Below are 21,876 nucleotides of genomic sequence, written 5' to 3'. Positions count from 1 at the left end.
AGGGCCAGGTGAGGGCCCCCCCCCCCAGGGTTTAGGCTGTGGTGCGCATCAGGTTTTCTCCGGGGGGGGGGGGGCTGTGGTGGTGAGAGAGAGAGAGAGAGAGAGAGAGAGAGAGAGAGAGAGAGAGAGAGCAGCTGGCTCCTCTCCTCCCGGGGGGGGGGGGGGGGGTTGTGTAGCTGCCAGGTCACTGGGCGTTACCAGGACACGTGAGGTGAGGCGTGGGGTTCGAATCCCGCCCGCGCTGCTGGATGTTAACAACACCTTCTGGTGCAAAACATGTTGCCTGGGCGACCGATATTCCTTACCTCTGGTTCCCCCTGAGGAGAATATCGACGAATATTCTAGATCTCCAGTTCCCTTGAGGGAATATCGTGAAATATTCCGTCATATCTGGTTCCTTTTGAGTGAATATCGACGGATATTTTTCCTTTCCCCTCTTCGTTGAGCGAATATTATAAGTCCTTATCTATTTGCCAACGAATAGATAAGAATTCAACTCAGATATTCGGATAAAGCTAGTCGTGTCGTGGCTCCCCTGGAAAAAAAAAATATTAAGACATTTTTTTTCCAGTCGGATCTACATAGGAGCACGTCGGGGGGCGGGCGGGCGGGCGGTGGCTACCCAAGTGGCCTTGAGAGAGAGAGAGAGAGAGAGAGAGAGAGAGAGAGAGAGAGAGAGACAGTATAGTGTGCGCGTAAATCCCATCTGGTGTTTTCGGACGCTTATTTAAACAAAAATATAAAATAAAAAAGTTTTCTTTATCCTTGCATTATCTGTGGATGGGTCTGTGTATGTGTGTTTCTATGTCTCTCTTTTTTTTTCTCGTTATTTCAGTCGTGTTCCTGTATTCCTCTGTGCGTCCCATTGCCCTGATTCAGCTGTAGTTTTTTTGAATGTATTTTTTTGGGTACATTAGTTCGTATTGTATAATTGTATCGAGTGCATATTGTATGCTGTGAAGATTTATGCACAGGACATAGGACATTTTTTTTATGTGTAAATTAAATAGGTGAAAACGGTTCATTTTTTCTGTATGAATCACAGTTATCATATTTCAAGTCATTTCTGGTCAGGTCAGCCGCCATATTGTTTATGTTATGGTTCGTGACGTGACGTCACTGGGTAGGTTACCAGCAATGGCCGATAGGCGAACTTGGAGCCATTAAAAAATCAACCACATTATTTTGCATGATATCATTTATCACCAGTTTTACATCTTTATTCTTAACTAAACCTTATCTAGCCAGGTAACCCGACCTATCTTTGTTGTGTACTAAGGTACGATATGATAAGGAAATCTTGCCAAATCTCATCCGCTTAAATCAAATATGGCGGTCAGAAAGTCGCTGGTATCCGCGTAATCGTATTTTAAACGACTGTGATTCCGAACCAGGATGCAAATTCAGGAAACGAGAGATAACGATAAAGATACGTGTCAGTGATAATTGAAATATTGTTTCGAGATACAAGATATGGTTAATGGGAGATGTATTTTAGTTTGAAGAGCGGAGAGGAAGTGAGCTGTGCGAAGTGTCGGTAAGATCCTGGCGATGACAATACCGGGCGATCGATATTCTGGCTCCCAGTGGTTTACTGTGCTAGTCAGGCGGGCAGCGCTATGATTGGTTGGTGTGCGAGGATGTTTGTTTATAGGGGGGGGGTGGTTACTTGTGCTTGGGTTGGTGATTGGGTGGCGAAGAGGGGAGTTGATTGGTGTCCCGCCTGGTAATGATTGGTTGAGGAGAGGTCGTTGCGAATGGTGTGCCGCGGCCTGGTGATTTGAGTCGGGCGACGAGGTAGTTAGTGCCTGCCGCGCGCTGATTGGCCTTAGCGACAGGTGGTAGGTGGCCTGCCCCGCTGATTAGGTGAAACCAGAGACTGGGATGAACAGATGGTGCTCTGATTGACGGCAGGTCCCGATTGCAAAGAGATTGACAGATGAGACGCCTTGCGTGGGGCTCTGATTGGCTGGGATGGGTCGGGTGGGTGTCTGATTGGCTAGGATGGGTCGGGCGGGTGTCTGATTGGCTAGGATGGGTCGGGTGAGTGTCTGATTGGCTGGGATGGGTTGGGTGGGTGTCTGGTTGGCTAGGATGGGTCGGGTGAGTGTCTGATTGGCTGAGATGGGTTGGGTGGATGTCTGATTGGCTAGGATGGGTCGGGCGGGTGTTTGATTGGCTAGGATGGATCAGGTGGGGCTCTGATTGGCTAGGATGGGTCGGGCGGGTGTCTGGTTGGCTAGGATGGATCGGGTGGGTGTCTGATTGGCTAGGATGGGTCGGGTGGGTGTCTGATTGGCTAGGATGGGTCGGGTGGGTGTCTGATTGGCTAGGATGAGTCGGGTGGGTGTCTGATTGGCTAGGATCGGTCGGTTGGGTGTCTGATTGGCTGGTGTGATGTCGATAGTGAGGGTACGGCGACCTGATTGGTTGGTTCGGATGAGATAATGTGAGGTGTCACACCTGATTGGCCGTGACGTCTCGTAAGGGATGCGTCCCGTCCACTGATTGGCCTTGACGCCTTGTAAGGATGCGTCCCGTCCTGTAATTGGCTGTGACGTAAGGGAGACGTGGTTCGTAATTACCAGTGAGACGACCATGGTCATTAAGGTAGGGCAGCGCGCTGATTGGCCAGGTCCTTGGTGTGTGTGTGTGTGTGTATGATAAAGACTCCCGGCTCACTGATTGGCCGGGATTCAATCAGAGATCAGTCGTCTCAACCAATCAGGAAACCTTCGAGTGATTGGCCGGTTCATCTGTATGTTGTTTGGCCTCGCTGGGAGATCAGAACAAACCATTTGGTCACGATTTATGTTGTAATTGCTATGTTTGTGTGTGTGTGTTTGCTTTGGTTTGCTTTGTGTGTGTGTGTGTGTGTGGTGTGTGTGTGTGTGTGTGTGTGTGCTTCTGTTTACTGTGTGTTTTGTGTGTGTGTGTGTGTGTGTGTGTGTGTCTGCGTGTTTGTTTGTTTGTCTCCTTGTTTGTTGGTAATTTTTTGTGCATTTGCTTGCACGCACGCGTGTGTGTGTGTGTGTGTGTGTGTGTGTGTGTGTGTGTGTGTGTGTGCTTGCGTGTTCGTTGTGTGCGTTTGCTTGCCTGTGTGTACTACGTATATGTACGTCTATTATGTAGTAGTTGGCCGAGGTATACATGTGCGTGTGGGAGCAGCTTGTGCACAGAGGCGATGTTGTGAAGGTCGAGAGAGAGAGAGAGAGAGAGAGAGAGAGAGAGAGAGAGAGAGAGAGAGAGAGAGAGAGGGGGGGGGATTGTGTGTGTGTGTGTGTGGCTGAGTTAGAGGGAGGGAGGGGGATGGATTGAGGGGAGGGGAGGGGAGATGGACGTGGAAGGTGGGGTGAATAGCGAGTCTGGGAGACGAGAGAGAGAGAGAGAGAGAGAGAGAGAGAGAGAGAGAGAGAGAGAGAGAGAGAGAGAGAGAGAGAGACTCCCGTACACTACTTCACTCTAACTCTAAAAAAAAAAAAGAAAAAAAGAAACTTTGACCTTAAGAACTTTATATTAAAACTTCTCCCCCTCCCCCCCTAAAAAAGAAATAACCTTTTAAAATACTTTTAATAACTTTTTTTAAAGTCCTTTTTTTTCTTCACCGTGCATTTGGGGATGAGCGGGTCTTTTAAGTAACTCCCGGGTAAAATGGCTAGATTAAGGCCATTTTGTAGGCCTTTTTTCAGCTTTTGAATCTATTTGAAGCTTTGATTTGGAATACGATCTATCTCCCAGTCGAAGATAGATAGATTGATCGAAAGTTAGATAGATAGATTATGTAGAGAGTGGTTGACACATGTGGACCTTTTAGTTATATTGTTTCTAAGGATGATAATTGCTCTTTTAAATTAAGGTCATTTGCGTGAGATAATTATTTGTGGTATTGTAAACAATAATTATTGTTTACATCTTTGACATTGTTTACCTCTTCAGCTGTACGACTTGTTTGGTCGAGTGTATACTCTGGTCGTCTGGTCTGGTCTGGTCGTATTATAGTCTTCCAATCTGATGTAATTTCTCAGAATTATCTTATTATCATTAATATTTTTATTATTATTATTATTATTATTATTATTGTTATTATTATTATTATTATTATTATTATTATTATTATTATTAATTTTTACTCCCTGAAGTCGTTCAAATTTCACCCTTAAGGAGACCATGTATGCTTAGGGTGGCCCAAGTTAAGTTGTTTTCGAAATTCATCTCCAGCAATTTGTATATATTAAAGAAAATTTAACTTTTCTAAAATTCTGGATTTTTATTATTAATATATCCACACTTCCCCGGAGGTTGTGTATAATCCACCTAATTAATTTCACTTCTTAAACTCGTATTTTTATCCGATTGTAAAAACAGATTAAAGGAAATTTAATGCGAGTGAAGATTTTTAAAAATTTTTAGTTTTTGTTTTCTAAGTCTTTACCCCCGCATCAAACTTTCGTTTTCTGAATACTCTTCCGTTTTCTTTACCTGGAAAGATTTTTAATTTTTTTTTGGACACAGGTTTTTAAGTCTTCCTTCCGGGGGCCTTATGAACCAGCTACCTGGTTCGTCAAGCTAATGAATTATGAAATGTTGAGAGAGAGAGAGAGAGAGAGAGAGAGAGAGAGAGAGAGAGAGAGAGAGAGTCTGTAAAGATTTTCTTGTTTATATTTTAGTTTCACATGTTTAGAATAAATGAATTTTCGTTTGAGCTCGTGTATTATTACACACACACACACACACACTCTCTCTCTCTCTCTCTCTCTCTCTCTCTCTCTCTCTCTCTCTCTCTCTCTCTCTCTCTCGTGCTCTGGTCCTTTACTCTCATACTCTCTCTCTCTCTCTCTCTCTCTCTCTCTCTCTCTCTCTCTCTCTCTCTCTCTCTCTCTCTCTCTCTCTCTCTCTCTCCGGTTGAATTATACATTAATTATACATTATGTCTCTATACCCCCCACCCCACCCCCTGTAGTTTAATGAATAGATATGTATATATATATATATATATATATATATATATATATATATATATATATATATATATATATATATATACTTTCAGATTCTCGCCTCCCTTTCAACCTTGTACCTTCCCTCCCTTAACCTCCCTTAACGAGGCAAGCGCTTACCCCAAACCTTACCCACTGTGGCCAGCAGTGTGTGTGTGTGTGTGTGTGTGTAGAGGGAGGAGGAGGATGGGGGGGGGGGGGGGTCATCATCAGGGCTCCCGTATTGATCCTTCCCCTTGCCACTGTGTGGAGGATATTGCTCACAATAAGAGCCTCTCTTGTTCGATCAAGATTCTTATCTTTCTCTCCTTAGGGGGAATTCAAGGCAGTGGACCTTATGGACATATTTCTTTGCAAATTCTCTTCTTCTTTTTTTTCCCACTCCCAGCGCTACATTTTGTTCTGTGGGCAACGGCGTTTCTCGCCCAGCATTTCTGGGCGTTGAGGGAATTTCTCTGGAGCAGTCCAGGTGAGGAGGAATGGCAGATGCGAGGGGATAAATTCGTGAAACTGGGCCCTCGGAGCCAAGGGGAGACATGTCAGAGAGCTCGACCCGCCGCCAGCGAACGTGCTTGCAGCGACCGATGCTGCGGGCGAACACATGATATGTGGTGCAGGGTTTGTGTGTGTGTGTGTGTGTGTGTGTGTGTGTGTGTGTCTGTGTATGTGTGTATGTGTGTGTGTGTGTGTGTGTGTGCACGCGCCAGGGGGATGTATTTTGCGTGGAGGAACAGTGTGGTTGGTACGCCACACACACACACACACACACACACACACACTTGAATAATACAATTCTACTGTATTTTTTGTCATTTTATTTATACATTTTAGAATAATAACATTCTACTGTATTATTTTTCTCATTCTATATATATATGCCTTTAATCCCCATGGCGGGTTCTGCACTGTATTTTAGTGTATCCGGTAATTAGGGGATTCGAACCGAGGTCCTCTTGTTTGTATATTGAAATGCAAATCGATGTAAAATTATTCCGAATGTCCAAATGTAAATGATATATCCCCAACTGGTCATGTCTTTTACAATTTACACTGGATATTTTTTTTTTTACCAAAATAGCCTCGTCTTTTACAGTTTACATAGGAATTTCTTTTTCAACTGGTCCCGTCCTTTACAATTTACACTTTTTTTTTCTTCCATATTAGCCACGTCTTTTTTTTTTTTACAATTTACATGGGATTATTTGTATGTGGTAAATGTCTTTTACATTTACATAGGAGTTATGGGTTGTGTTTTTTTTACGGTTTACCGACGTACGGTATGTACCAGCATGTAAATTATTTACTGCCTTTCTGAGAAATAGTTGCTTCTGTCAGTTGTAAAAGATGGAGAAGAATTCCCGGTCCATTCCCGTTCTGTTCCCGGTCCAAACCCAGGCCATTCCCGGTCCATTCCCACTGGAATTTTCCCTCTCCAGCGAATTTCCAGTCCATTCCTGTTTAATTACCAGTCCAAACTAATTTAATTCCCGGTTTGCTTTCATTGAATTCCCACTCCATTCCGAGTAAATTCCCGGTCTGTTCTCTGTGAATTCCCGGTCCATTCCTTTTTTGATTCCCGATCCACTGTAACAGAATTTATATTTCCCTTCCACCGAAATCCCAACCCCCCCCTTCCCATCCCCATTCCCGGCGAATTCCCTGACCATTCCTATTGCACGCTGGGCATACATCTCCCCTCCCCCCCTCTCCCATCACCAACCCTACCATTCCCATTCCAAGCGCAATCGCGGCGCATTCCCGGGCCCCCATTCCAAGTTAATTTCCACCTTATTCCGATGACTCTTTTCATCACACTGGGAATTATCGGATTAAAATCCTAATTCCAAGATGAAGTGCTTGCCGTCCCCTGCATATGTTGTGTCGGTTGTGGTGCGACCAGGGGCTCTGTGGTGGTAGGAATGGGTGGATTGTGGTAGCAGTGTGTGTGTGTGTGTTGTGGTAGGAATGCGTGGATTGTGGTAGGAATGGGTGGATTGTGGTAGCAGTGTGTGTGTGTGTGTGTTGTGGTAGGAATGGGTGGATTGTGGTAGCAGTGTGTGTGTGTGTGTTGTGGTAGGAATGGGTGTATTGTGGTAGCAGTGTGTGTGTGTGTGTGTGTGTTGTGGTAGGAATGGGTGTATTGTGGTAGGAGTGTGTGTGTGTGTGTGTGTGTGTTGTGGTAGGAATGCGTGGATTGTGGTATAGGAATGGGTGTATTGTGGTAGCAGTGTGTGTGTGTGTTGTGGTAGGAATGGGTGTATTGTGGTAGCAGTGTGTGTGTGTGTGTGTGTGTGTCTTGTGGTAGGAATGGGTGTATTGTGGTAGGAGTGTGTGTGTGTGTTGTGGTAGGAATGCGTGTATAGTGGTAGGAGTGTGTGTGTGTGTGTGCTGTGGTAGGAATGCGTGTATTGTGGTAGGAATAGGTGTATTGTGGTAGCAGTGTGTGTATTGCGGCAGATGTGTTTGTATTGTGGTAGGTGTGTGTGTGTGTGTGTATTGTGGTAGGTGTGTGTGTGTGCGTGTGTGTGTGTGTGTGTGTGTGTGTGTGTGTGTGTGTGTGTGTGTATTGTGGTAGGTGTGTGTTTGTGTGTTGTGGTAGGAATGCATGTATTGTGGTTGGAGTGTGTATGAGTGTATGTGGTAGGAGTGTGTGTGTGTATTGTGGTAGGTGTATGTGTATGCATATGTATGAGTGTGTTGAGGTAAGAGTGTCTTTATTGTGGTAAGTGTGTGTGTTTATATGGGTGTATTACGGTGGTAGGAGTGTGTGTATTGTGGTAGGAATGTGTGTGTGTGTGTGTGTGTGTGTGTGTGTGTGTGTCCGCCATATTGCTTCCGTTTAATACATGGGGCTTGTCTCTTACGCCCCTTTTTCCCCCCTGATTGGGCCACACGTACTGGCAAAGCAGGTCATCACCGGCAGGTAATTATGCTAATGGACCGTTAATGAGGCACTGGTGATTGGTGGAAGATGGGTCGTTAGGAAGGGGGTGGGGGGGGAAATGGCCGGGGCCCCCCCTCGAGAATATTCGAATATCTTCCTCCACACTGATTCATGTAGTGTTGATCCATTTTGGCCTCACTCGAATACAGTACGAATACAGTAGTGGCTGTATTCATACAGTCTGGCTGTATCGCGAGGGCGGTGTTACCGGACTCCACCTGCAAGTGTGGAGCGCTCGATAAACGACTTTCAGCAGAGATGCTTAATGATAAATGATAAAGAAATTGCAGTGGATAAATACGAAGCTATTTCATACGTAGCTTTGAATTACATTGTGTTACATTATGTTACATTGCGTTGTATTACATTATTTTACGCTGAATTACGTAACATTTGATGACATTACGTTACACATTGGATTGCGGTGCGTGACATAGCGTTACGTTGCATCACGTTATGTAATAGAATGAGAGAGAGAGAGAGAGAGAGAGAGAGAGAGAGAGAGAGAGAGAGAGAGAGAGAGAGAGAGAGAGAGACGGGGAGGGGAGGGGAAAGAGGGGGGGGTGGGGGAGGAGGTGTTCTGACTTGTAACCCCACCCCCCCTCGCCACTCCAACACCCCCCCAACCCCCCCAAACCCCCCCCTTTTCTTCCGTCGCTCCGATAAATCAATAAAGCAGTTATTGCATTGTGGTCGCCATGATCCGTCTTTGCTACTTACCCCCCCCACTCTCTCTCTCTCTCTCTCTCTCTCTCTCTCTCTCTCTCTCTCTCTCTCTCTCTCTCTCGATATATATATATTGGGGACCATGTCTGTTTTTAAGCTCTCCCCCCCTCCTCCTCTCCCCACCCTCCCCTTCTCTCTCTCTCCCCTTCCCCTCTCCCCAGGTCTGCTCTTAAGCACACTGCCCCCTTCCCCTTCCCCTTCCCCTCCCCAGGTGGTTAGTGGCTATGTAAGAGGGGAGGGGGAAGAAGGGGAGGAGGTTAGGGGGGTGTGTGTCACCCCCCCACCACTGAAAGGGGTTTGTGTGGTGGGGGTGGGTTAACAAGGAGCAGCTGTATTGTTAGAGGAGACGGTAATTACATTCTTGTACCCATGGGTCATTGTTGTGGTTACAATATGTTGTAGGTTGTGGCAGCGGGTTATTGTTGGTTTAGGCTTAAGTCATGGTTGTAACTACAATATATTGTAGGGTTGTGGAGTTTATTCTTCATGTAGGTTGTAAATCATGGTTGTAACTACAATATATTGTAGGGTTGTGAAGTTTATTCTTGATGTAGGTTATAAATCATGGTTGACTACAATATGTTGTAGTTGTGACAACAGTTTACTGTTGATGTAGGCATAGATCATCGCTACAATATCTTGTTGATGTAGATGCCATTTTCTTAGTATTTTCCGTGGTAATGCATTGCTACTATTCTTTATCTTTATCTATATCTATTTCTTTATCTTTATCATTATCTTTATCTTTATCTTTTACGAAGAGATGGTCGAGGACGCGAGGTTGCTGGCGGCTGCCAGACCGTGTCTCGCTCTCGGGTCCTTCTCTCTGGAAAGCTCCGGAAATCGAATTCGCGCGAGACCTCGTCCTCGTCTGCTGCTGGTTGGGTCGTTAACTGGTCGGTTAGGTAGTTAGATGGTCGGTTGGTTTGTTGGTTAGTTGGCTGGTTGGTTGGGTCGTTAGTTGGTCGACTAGGTGGTTGGGTAGTTAGCTGGTCGCCTGGTTTGGTTGGTTGGGTCGTTAGCTGGTCCACTGGGTGGTTGGTTGGGTCGTTAGCTGGTCCGCTGGTTGGTTGGTTGGGTCGTTAGCTGGTCCGCTGGTTGGTTGGTTGGGTCGTTAGCTGGTCGGCTGGTTGGTTGGTTGGGTCGTTAGCTGGTCCGCTGGTTGGTTGGTTGGGTCGTTAGCTGGTCGGCTGGTTGGTTGGTTGGGTCATTAGCTGGTCGGCTGGTTGGTTGGTTGGGTCGTTAGCTGGTCGGCTGGTTGTTTGGTCGGGTCGTTAGCTGGTCGACTGGTTGAATGGGAGGGAGGCGTCTGAGGGAGTGGAACAGAGGGATGGGAAGGTGAGGGTGAATAAGGGAGAGGCAAGTGTGAGGGAAGGGGACGAAAAGGAAGGGGAGGGAAGGGAAGGGTGAAGACTGATGTGGAAGGGAAGGAAAGGGAGAGAAGTGAAGGGAAAAAAGGAGAAAAGTTAAGGTAAGAATCTCAAGGGAAATAATGGGGGGGAAAGTGGAAATAATGGGGAAGGAGGGGGAAAAGTGCTTGAACAGGGGGGGGGAGTTGTTGTGGGTAAATCCCTCCCTTCCTCCTTCCCCTCCTAGGCTGATCATATGTTTGGGGGATTTAATACCATCTAGGGAGCTCTTGAGTTGTGGATTACCGGCTCTAATGAGAAGATATGTTGCCGGGATTACCAGGGGGTTAGGCCAGGCCAGAGGGAGGGGGGGGGAGGTGGTGAAGAAGACCCGGGATTACTGATAAAATCCGGGGGGGAATTTACAGTCATGAGTGAGGTGTGGGATTTACTTTGCCCGGGTGAGGGTTTAGGACGTATTACCAGGGATTTCATGTGGCTGTTGCGGAGGGGGGTATGAGATGGGGGATTTACTGTGATGGGCAACGTCCAGGATTTATTGTGAGGGGGTTGCGAGGTAGGATTTATGGTGAGGGGCAAGGTGTAGGGTTTACTGTGATGGTTGAGGTCGAGGATTTATGGAAAGAGGTTGTGATGGGGGATTTATTGTGATGGGTGAGGTCCAGGATTTATTGTAAGGGGTTGTGATGGGGGATTTATTGTGATGGGTGAGGTCAAGGATTTATTGTAAGGGGTTGTGATGGGGGATTTATTGTGATGGGTGAGGTCAAGGATTTATTGTGAGGGGTTGTGATGGGTGAGGTCAAGGATTTTGGGCGTAGGAGTTATTGGGGTGGGCATCGTACCGGGGGCCGTTGTGATGAAGTGGTGGTTAGGACGCTCGTATGGAAGGGAATTGCTGGTTATCGTTGGTGTAGTGGTTAGCGTTGCCGACCGTGACGCATTGGTTCGAATCCTGGTCGCGGCAGGGTGTCCACAGTCGATCCAGCTGTTCATCCTAACAACAGGGGTTGGTCGATGAAACACCTCGGTGTTTTGGCTTAGGCTGATATCTATCTATCGATCTATCTATCTATCTATCTATCTATCTATCTATCTATCTATCTATCGAGAGAGAGAGAGAGAGAGAGAGAGAGAGAGAGAGAGAGAGAGAGAGAGAGAGAGAGAGAGAGAGAATAGTGGAAATGAAGGGAAGAATTTATGGAAGTGAGAAAGAGAGAAGAGCTGAGAGCAAGCTGGGGTAGATAATAGATAACTTCAAGAAGAGAAAGATAAGGGAAAAGATAAGCTGACGTAAAACATGGATCGAGTATTCAAGTGGACCCGACGCAACTTCTTCAAGTTGGAGGAGGACTTGAAGAGGTTCTTGGAGGGTTAAGAGTGGCTTCCAGATGCATCAGAAAACTCAGGTTTTAAATCCTTGAGCACGACGACGGTACGATCCTTGAGTACGACTGTACGATCCTTGAGTACGACGGTACGATCTTGGAGTACGACGGCACGACGGTGAGTACGACGGTGGTACGATCCTTGAGTACGACGGTACGATCCTTGAGTACGACGGTACGATCTTGGAGTACGACGGTACGATCCTTGAACACGACGGTACGATCCTTGAGCACGACGGTACGACCCTTGAGCACGACGGTACGATCCTTGAGCACGACGGTACGATCTTTGAGCACGACGGTACGATCCTTGAGCACGACGGTACGACCCTTGAATACGACGGTACGACCCTTGAGCACCACGACGGTACGATCCTTGAAGCACGACGGTACGATCTTTGAGTACGACGGTACGATCCTTGAGCACGACGGTACGATCCTTGAATACGACAGTACGATCTTTGAATACGACAACGGTACAATCCTTGGGCACCACGACGGTACGATCCCTTGAGCACGACGACGGTACGATCCCTTGAGCACGACGACGGTACGATCCCTTGAGCACGACGACGGTACGATCCTTGGAGCACGACGACGGTACGATCCCTTGAGCACGACGACGGTACGATCCCTTGAGCACGACGACGGTACGATCCCTTGAGCACGACGACGGTACGATCCTTGGAGCACGACGACCCCTGAAGCCATCTGTAGACTCTGCGATTTACGATGGTGACTAAAAGAAGACGACGAAGATATGTCGCAGATGGTGCAGGCCTGTGTGGCTGCCCGTGGTGAAGGAGGAGGCGGAGGGAGGGAAGGAGGGAGGGAAGGAGGGAGGGAGGGAAGGAGGGAGGGAGGGAGGGAGCCTTCTTCTTCCGTGGGACAACACTGGGGGGGTAAGACGACGGCCTGGACTCTGGACGCTGCCTCCCTGGAGTGAAACAGCCTCGTCCAGACGAGGTCTTCATGTCTCCTGGAAGCCCAGCACCTCCTCCTCCTCCTCCTCCTTCTTTTCTTCCCCTCCTCCTCCTCCTCCTCCTCCTCTCCCTCCTCCTCCTCCTCCTCCTCCTCCTCCTCGTGAAAGCTTCCAGGAAGTGGCCGGCGCTAAATCATGGAAATGGTCGTGGCATTGTGGTGATGGGCTGGGGTTAAAGTCATGGAAATGGTCGTGGCATTGTGGTGATGGGGCTGGAGTTAAAGTCATGGAAATGGTCGTGGCATTGTGGTGATGGGCTGGGGTTAAAGTCATGGAAATGGTCGTGGCATTGTGGTGATGGGCTGGAGTTAAAGTCATGGAAATGGTCGTGGTATTGTGGTGATGGGCTGGGGTTAAAGTCATGGAAATGGTCGTGGCATTGTGGTGATGGGGCTGGAGTTAAAGTCATGGAAATGGTCGTGGCATTGTGGTGATGGGCTGGGGTTAAAGTCATGGAAATGGTCGTGGCATTGTGGTGATGGGGCTGGGGTTAAAGTCATGGAAATGGTCGTGGTATTGTGGTGATGGGCTGGGGTTAAAGTCATGGAAATGGTCGTGGTATTGTGGTGATGGGCTGGGGTTAAAGTCATGGAAATGGTCGTGGCATTGTGGTGATGGGCTGGGGTTAAAGTCATGGAAATGTAGCGGGCTGGAATGGTGAAGTCGTGGCATTGTGGTTGGGCTGGAAGGCTGGCTTTTACCGATGGCGTCAGGCCTGGGCTTTTGGGAGAGAGAGAGAGAGAGAGAGAGAGAGAGAGGTAGGTCTCTCTCTCTCTCCTGACCTGGAGTCAGTCGTGAAGGTTCTCCTGGAATGCTGGTTTGGTACCAAGCAGCTCGTGGGGTGCTGGAAGCCATCTGGGGGCGGCGGGGGAAATGAAAGGTGGGCAGGTTAAGGAGGGCTGGAACGTGGTGTGTGGGTGTCCACATGTCCTCCAGCGGTGTGTCCCCCCCGCGCCTCGTCCACCCGGGGGGTGTATGGCCTCCCCCGTGTGACGTGGTCATGACGTGATGGCAGGGGAATACCCCTGGAAGATACTGTAGGAACCAGTGTATCATGTCTCTCTCTCTCTCTCTCTCTCTCTCTCTCTCTCTCTCTCTCTCTCTCTCTCTCTCTCTCCCTACCTTATGGGGAGGGGGAGGGGGAGGGGAGGGGGGGAGATGTAGGTGGGGTTGAGATGTAGGGGGAGGGAGGAGAAGTCTGCATCATTTGAGAGCAATTATCCCGTTTTTTATGATGGAGAAGTTCCCACTTTTTATGATTCTTATATTTAATTTTTTTTTCTCCAAAATGAAAAAAAAAAAAACGATGAAGGAAAAATAATGTACTAGGAATGTAATTTGTTCTCATTTTCATTATTAGTTTTTTCCTTAACTGGATTTATTCTTTTTTTTTGGATTTATTTGCCTCTGGTAATGTTTTCGTGTTTCAAACTTGGCAATATTGTTTGTTTATTGTTATTGTTTTGTAATTGTTATAACCCTGTCTGCCTCTTAGTAGCCAACCCTACCATTAAATAGTTCAGTATCATTTAAATTATGTAGCCAAAGAGGCGAGTGATTATTATTATTATTATTATTATTATTATTATTATTATTATTATTATTATTATTGTTATTACTATTATTATTATTATTATTATTATTATTATTATTATTATTGTTGTTGTTATTATTATTGATATTATTATTACTATTATTATTATTATTATTATTATTATTATTATTATTATTATTATTGTTATTATTATTATTATTATTGTTAATATTATTATTACTTATAAAAGTAGTAATACTTGGAGTAGAATTAGTAGTAGTAATGATAGCAGGAGTAACAGTAGTAGTAATAGTAGTAGTAGCAGTAGTCTTAATTAGTGAACTAGTGTGGACGACTGTAATGGCCTGAGTGGTCGTTTGGTCGTGTTATCGTCAGGTGGTGGTGGGGGGGGGCCTCATTACTGGTGGGGGGGAGGGGGGGGACTGGGATGTATCGAATGCCAATAACGTCAGATTTATTTTTTTATTTTATTTTTTTTTTTTTTTTTGACCAGGGTATTGACGGGAGGGAGGCTGGACAACCCTGGATTACCTGCTTCTCTCTCTCTCTCTCTCTCTCTCTCTCTCTCTCTCTCTCTCTCTCTCTCTCTCTCTCTCTCTCTTAATATAAAAGTACACTGATCACTTCCAGTCAACATTCTCGTGTATTTCATCGAACAAAACGAGAGATACAATATACCTTTATCTTCTAGTTATTATATATATATATATATATATATATATATATATATATATATATATATATATATATATATAAAGATTGACCAAGAGGATATATGTGTCGGAGGTGGAGGGAACGAGGAGAAGAGGGAGACCAAATTGGAGGTGGAAAGATGGAGTGAAAAGGATTTTGTGTGATCGGGGCCTGAACATGCAGGAGGGTGAAAGGAGGGCAAGGAATAGAGTGAATTGGAGCGATGTGGTATACCGGGGTTGACGTGCTGTCAGTGGATTGAATCAAGGCATGTGAAGCGTCTGGGGTAAACCATGGAAAGCTGTGTAGGTATGTATATTTGCGTGTGTGGACGTGTGTATGTACATGTGTATGGGGGGGGTTGGGCCATTTCTTTCGTCTGTTTCCTTGCGCTACCTCGCAAACGCGGGAGACAGCGACAAAGTATAAAAAAAAAAAAAAAAAAATATATATATATATATATATAAACCACTTCCCTGGTCGGTGGCTGCAGTTGCCTACGGCCACCATCTACTACTACTACTACCGAGAGAGAGAGAGAGAGAGAGAGAGAGAGAGAGAGAGAGAGAGAGAGAGAGAGAGAGAGAGAGAGAGAGAGAGAGCAGGACTGCATGGGTAGAGCTGAGTCACCCGGGGGAGGGAGGCAGTGTGTAGCGAGGGATTTAAGGGGATATATTGAGGATCGGGTAATGGGGTGGATAGTGGGGGAGGAGGAGGAGGGGGTTGGGGGTGTGGGGTTGTGGGGAGGTGTGTGGGGTTGTGGGGAGGTGTGTGGGGTTGTGGGGAGGTGTGTGGGGTTGTGGGGAGGTGTGTGGGGTTGTGGAGGTTGGCTGGACCGCCTTAGGGAGTGGATGGGGGGACGGGTCGACGTCGATCGAGGTTCGAGAAATAGACGGACACTGGACGGACGGAGACTGGACGGGTTTTAGATAGACGGGTGGAGGGGGTTGGGGGTAGGGGAAATGGGACGCTCTTCCCATTAGCTCGCCCCCCCCCCTTCCCCCCCATACCCTGTCGGGGGTTGAGCCATCTGCCAATTGCCAGTCAATAAAGTCCTTCCAGTATTCAACCCGGACGACAGACATGGGGGGGTAGGTAGTTAGGTAGTTAGGCCAAGGGGGGGTTGATCTATCGCCCGCCTAGTGGCTGAACTGTCGCCTCTATGGCGTCTTGGTCATAAGGTCCCTTTTTTCTCGCAGTGGGTTCGACGCCGCCACGTTCATGCCCCGTGACCCTGTCAATTAAACGTGATGTGTAAAATACCCGATTGGCTTATTGGCACCATTGACTGCCTACCTCCTAGCCTCGTCTCTTCGATGTATATCAACTGACTGTTATATTTCTCTCTTGTCTCTCCCCTGATGATGTGATTATTACACGAAAGTGCACTTGGGAACTTGTCGTGTTTCATTTTCCCCGTGGACTCATAGGAATATATATATATATATATATATATATATATATATATATATATATATATATATATATATATATATATATATGGACCCTTACATACCGTATGTAAATTATTTAAAAGCAAAAAAAAAATATTTCTTGAGAATTTTAAAGTAAAAAAATAAAAATCTTATGACATTTTTACTGTATTTTAAAGCATAGAAAGTAATTTTTGTGTGTGATTTCGGGTATTTTAAAGCAAAAAAAATGATTTTTTCATTTTTAAATTTCTGGATTTTTAAAAAGAAAAAATAAATTTGTTGGTTCTAAAATTTTTTTTTTTTCTTTTTTTAATGTCGTCTCTCACAGGGAACATGGCCATCCAATTTCCTCCTGTATGTAAACTAGATTTAAGGCGGATTATCGCTTCCCCCCCTTCCCCCCGGTGGAGCAAGACCCTTAATGCGATTTTAATTAGTGGCAGCGAAGGAGGGGGGAGAGGGGATGGTCCGTGGACGGACGGACCATCCCCTCCCTCCCCCTCCTCCCCTCTCTCTCTCTGGTCCTATGGACGTCGCTTGACTTCTCCTACGTCGACAGTGTGACCTCCTAACTACAGTGGGGTCGTTATGACCTCCTAACTGCAATTGGTCGTTCGTTATTACCGGGGCTCCTATGACGCTTAAGGTCATTGGGGTGGGGGGGGAGCAACACTGACCTTTCGACCTTGGTTGTAGTGAATTTGACGTTAATAACCCATGACCTCAGTTGACCCCCGGAAGGTTAGAGGTCAAATTGGATCTGGTGTATGAGGTGATGGAGCCTGGTGTATGAGGTGTTGGAGCCTGGTGTATGAGGTGTTGGAGCCTGGTGTATGAGGTGTTGGATCTGGTGTATGAGGTGATGGAGCCTGGTGTATGAGGTGATGGAGCCTGGTGTATGAGGTGTTGGAGCCTGGTGTATGAGGTGTTGGAGCTGGTGTATGAGGTGATGGAGCCTGGTGTATGAGGTGTTGGAGCTGGTGTATGAGGTGTTGGATCCTGGTGTATGAGGTGTTGGATCCTGGTGTATGAGGTGTTGGAGCCTGGTGTATGAGGTGTTGGATCCTGGTGTATGAGGTGATGGAGCCTGGTGTATGAGGTGTTGGATCCTGGTGTATGAGGTGTTGGATCCTGGTGTATGAGGTGATGGAGCCTGGTGTATGAGGTGATGGAGCCTGGTGTATGAGGTGTTGGAGCTGGTGTATGAGGTGATGGAGCCTGGTGTATGAGGTGATGGAGCCTGGTGTATGAGGTGATGGAGCCTGGTGTATGAGGTGATGGAGCCTGGTGTATGAGGTGATGGAGCCTGGTGTATGAGGTGTTGGAGCTGGTGTATGAGGTGATGGAGCCTGGTGTATGAGGTGTTGGAGCCTGGTGTATGAGGTGTTGGAGCTGGTGTATGAGGTGATGGAGCCTGGTGTATGAGGTGATGGAGCCTGGTGTATGAGGTGATGGAGCCTGGTGTATGAGGTGTTGGAGCCTGGTGTATGAGGTGTTGGATCTGGTGTATGAGGTGTTGGATCTGGTGTATGAGGTGATGGAGCCTGGTGTATGAGGTGTTGGATCCTGGTGTATGAGGTGTTGGATCCTGGTGTATGAGGTGTTGGAGCCTGGTGTATGAGGTGTTGGAGCCTGGTGTATGAGGTGTTGGATCCTGGTGTATGAGGTGTTGGATCCTGGTGTATGAGGTGATGGAGCCTGGTGTATGAGGTGTTGGAGCCTGGTGTATGAGGTGATGGAGCCTGGTGTATGAGGTGTTGGAGCTGGTGTATGAGGTGATGGAGCCTGGTGTATGAGGTGTTGGATCCTGGTGTATGAGGTGTTGGATCTGGTGTATGAGGTGTTGGATCCTGGTGTATGAGGTGATGGAGCCTGGTGTATGAGGTGTTGGAGCCTGGTGTATGAGGTGTTGGAGCCTGGTGTATGAGGTGATGGAGCCTGGTGTATGAGGTGTTGGATCCTGGTGTATGAGGTGTTGGAGCCTGGTGTATGAGGTGTTGGATCCTGGTGTATGAGGTGTTGGAGCCTGGTGTATGAGGTGTTGGAGCCTGGTGTATGAGGTGATGGAGCCTGGTGTATGAGGTGTTGGATCCTGGTGTATGAGGTGTTGGATCTGGTGTATGAGGTGTTGGATCCTGGTGTATGAGGTGTTGGATCCTGGTGTATGAGGTGTTGGATCCTGGTGTATGAGGTGTTGGATCTGGTGTATGAGGTGTTGGATCCTGGTGTATGAGGTGTTGGATCCTGGTGTATGAGGTGTTGGATCCTGGTGTATGAGGTGTTGGATCTGGTGTATGAGGTGTTGGATCTGGTGTATGAGGTGATGGAGCCTGGTGTATGAGGTGTTGGATCTGGTGTATGAGGTGTTGGATCTGGTGTATGAGGTGTTGGATCCTGGTGTATGAGGTGTTGGAGCCTGGTGTATGAGGTGTTGGATCTGGTGTATGAGGTGTTGGAGCTGGTGTATGAGGTGTTGGATCTGGTGTATGAGGTGTTGGATCCTGGTGTATGAGGTGTTGGATCCTGGTGTATGAGGTGTTGGATCTGGTGTATGAGGTGTTGGAGCCTGGTGTATGAGGTGTTGGATCCTGGTGTATGAGGTGATGGAGCCTGGTGTATGAGGTGTTGGAGCCTGGTGTATGAGGTGTTGGATCCTGGTGTATGAGGTGTTGGATCCTGGTGTATGAGGTGTTGGAGCCTGGTGTATGAGGTGATGGAGCCTGGTGTATGAGGTGTTGGATCTGGTGTATGAGGTGTTGGATCCTGGTGTATGAGGTGTTGGATCCTGGTGTATGAGGTGTTGGATCCTGGTGTATGAGGTGTTGGATCCTGGTGTATGAGGTGTTGGATCCTGGTGTATGAGGTGATGGAGCCTGGTGTATGAGGTGTTGGATCCTGGTGTATGAGGTGTTGGAGCCTGGTGTATGAGGTGATGGAGCCTGGTGTATGAGGTGTTGGATCCTGGTGTATGAGGTGTTGGAGCCTGGTGTATGAGGTGTTGGAGCCTGGTGTATGAGGTGATGGAGCCTGGTGTATGAGGTGATGGAGCCTGGTGTATGAGGTGTTGGATCCTGGTGTATGAGGTGTTGGATCCTGGTGTATGAGGTGTTGGATCTGGTGTATGAGGTGTTGGATCCTGGTGTATGAGGTGTTGGATCCTGGTGTATGAGGTGATGGAGCCTGGTGTATGAGGTGATGGAGCCTGGTGTATGAGGTGTTGGATCCTGGTGTATGAGGTGTTGGAGCTGGTGTATGAGGTGTTGGATCCTGGTGTATGAGGTGTTGGATCCTGGTGTATGAGGTGTTGGATCTGGTGTATGAGGTGTTGGATCTGGTGTATGAGGTGATGGAGCCTGGTGTATGAGGTGTTGGATCCTGGTGTATGAGGTGTTGGATCCTGGTGTATGAGGTGTTGGATCCTGGTGTATGAGGTGTTGGATCTGGTGTATGAGGTGATGGAGCCTGGTGTATGAGGTGTTGGATCCTGGTGTATGAGGTGTTGGATCTGGTGTATGAGGTGTTGGATCTGGTGTATGAGGTGTTGGAGCCTGGTGTATGAGGTGTTGGATCCTGGTGTATGAGGTGTTGGATCCTGGTGTATGAGGTGTTGGATCTGGTGTATGAGGTGATGGAGCCTGGTGTATGAGGTGTTGGATCCTGGTGTATGAGGTGATGGAGCCTGGTGTATGAGGTGTTGGATCCTGGTGTATGAGGTGATGGAGCCTGGTGTATGAGGTGTTGGATCTGGTGTATGAGGTGATGGAGCCTGGTGTATGAGGTGTTGGAGCCTGGTGTATGAGGTGTTGGAGCTGGTGTATGAGGTGTTGGATCTGGTGTATGAGGTGTTGGAGCCTGGTGTATGAGGTGATGGAGCCTGGTGTATGAGGTGTTGGATCCTGGTGTATGAGGTGATGGAGCCTGGTGTATGAGGTGTTGGATCCTGGTGTATGAGGTGTTGGATCCTGGTGTATGAGGTGTTGGAGCCTGGTGTATGAGGTGTTGGATCCTGGTGTATGAGGTGTTGGATCCTGGTGTATGAGGTGTTGGATCCTGGTGTATGAGGTGTTGGATCCTGGTGTATGAGGTGTTGGAGCTGGTGTATGAGGTGTTGGATCTGGTGTATGAGGTGTTGGATCCTGGTGTATGAGGTGATGGAGTCCTGGTGTATGAGGTGTTGGATCCTGGTGTATGAGGTGTTGGAGCCTGGTGTATGAGGTGTTGGATCCTGGTGTATGAGGTGATGGAGCCTGGGTGTAGGAGGTGTTGGGGATCCTGGTGTAGAGGTGTTGGAGCCTGGTGTATGAGGTGTTGGAGCCTGGTGTATGAGGTGATGGAGCCTGGTGTATGAGGTGTTGATCCTGGTGTATGAGGTGTTGGAGCCTGGTGTATGAGGTGTTGGATCCTGGTGTATGAGGTGTTGGAGCCTGGTGTATGAGGTGTTGGATCCTGGTATTTGGTCGAAGTGTAGAGAAACAGGACGATATTTTTGTTTTGCAAAGGGTTAAAACGTTTTTTTTGCAAAGGGTCAGATCGTTTTTTGCAAAGGGTTAAAACGTTTTTTTTGCAAAGGGTCAGATCGTTTTTTGCAAAGGGTTAAAACGTTTTTTTGCAAAGGGTCAGATCGTTTTTTGCAAAGGATTAAAACGTTTTTTTTGCAAAGGGTCAGAACGTTTTTTGCAAAGGGTTATAACGTTTTTTAAGGTTAAGAACGTTTTTTCAAAGGGTTAGAACGTTTTTTTTCAAAGGGTTAGAACGTTTTTTTTCAAAGGGTTAGAACGTTTTTTCAAAGTTAGAACGTTTTTTCAAAAATTTAGAACGTTTTTTTCTTTTTTAAGTAGGTTTTAGTAGAGAGGCAGTTAACGGACCCGTTCTGCTGTAGACGGGCCGTGATGGCCTGTATTTTATCGTAGATGGGAGGAGATGGCCTGTCTTGGGTATCCTATGGTTGACAGAGACTGTCTATCAGACTCTCGTAGACGGGGATAGACTTTAAGTCTCCCCTGTCGTAGACGGGGGAGAGGGGGGGGAGGTAGTATAACGGTCTATATGTCTGTCGTAGACAGGGAAGTGACGGTTTGACTACCTGTCGTAGACGGGGGAGTGACGGTCCGACTCTCCGTCGTAGACGGGGGAGTGACGGTCCGACTCTCCGTCGTAGACGGGGGAGTGACGGTCCGACTCTCCGTCGTAGACGGGGGAGTGACGGTCCGACTCTCCGTCGTAGACGGGGGAGTGACGGTCCGACTCTCCGTCGTAGACGGGGGAGTGACGGTCCGACTCTCCGTCGTAGACGGGGGAGTGACGGTCCGACTCTCCCGTCGTAGACGGGGGAGTGACGGGCGTCGGCCAGTCGTGTGATGGACAGTATTGGCCTAAGGGGGGTGTGTGGAGGGCCTCCTCCCCATCATGGACACCTACCTGGTCATATTGATCTCCGGGAACATGTGAATGGTCCCTGTGCATGACCAGCAGACGGTGGGAGGCTGGGAGAGAGAGGGAGAGAGAGAGAGAGAGAGAGAGAGAGAGAGAGAGAGAGAGAGAGAGAGAGAGAGAGAGAGGAGGGAGTGGAAGGCTTTGAAGGGAGAGTAAGAGACAGACAGTAATGGAGGAGAGAGAGAGAGACGGGTGGTGGTATGTTAGGGGGCAGGGAGAGAGAGAGAGAGAGAGAGAGAGAGAGAGAGAGAGAGAGAGAGAGAGAGAGGAAGTTATGACCTGGCAGGAGAGGAGGAATGTGTTGTGTGTGGGGTTTCAAAAGCATTTGTAGCTGTGGGTGGGGTTGTGGCCA

At 47.4% G+C, this 21,876-nt stretch overlaps 1 protein-coding gene across 3 annotated transcripts in view; it reads left to right on the top strand.

Moving 5' to 3' along the window:
• The window catches only part of norpA (no receptor potential A), a 248,454-nt gene that overhangs the window by 102,628 nt on the left and 123,950 nt on the right, over positions 1-21,876 (top strand). The window lies entirely within an intron of this gene.

Source organism: Panulirus ornatus, chromosome 46, assembly GCF_036320965.1.
Source record: "Panulirus ornatus isolate Po-2019 chromosome 46, ASM3632096v1, whole genome shotgun sequence".
NCBI classification, from domain to species: Eukaryota; Metazoa; Arthropoda; class Malacostraca; order Decapoda; family Palinuridae; genus Panulirus; species Panulirus ornatus.
Note: the sequence above shows the minus strand (reverse complement) of the source record. Positions and strands in the feature narration are given on the sequence as shown.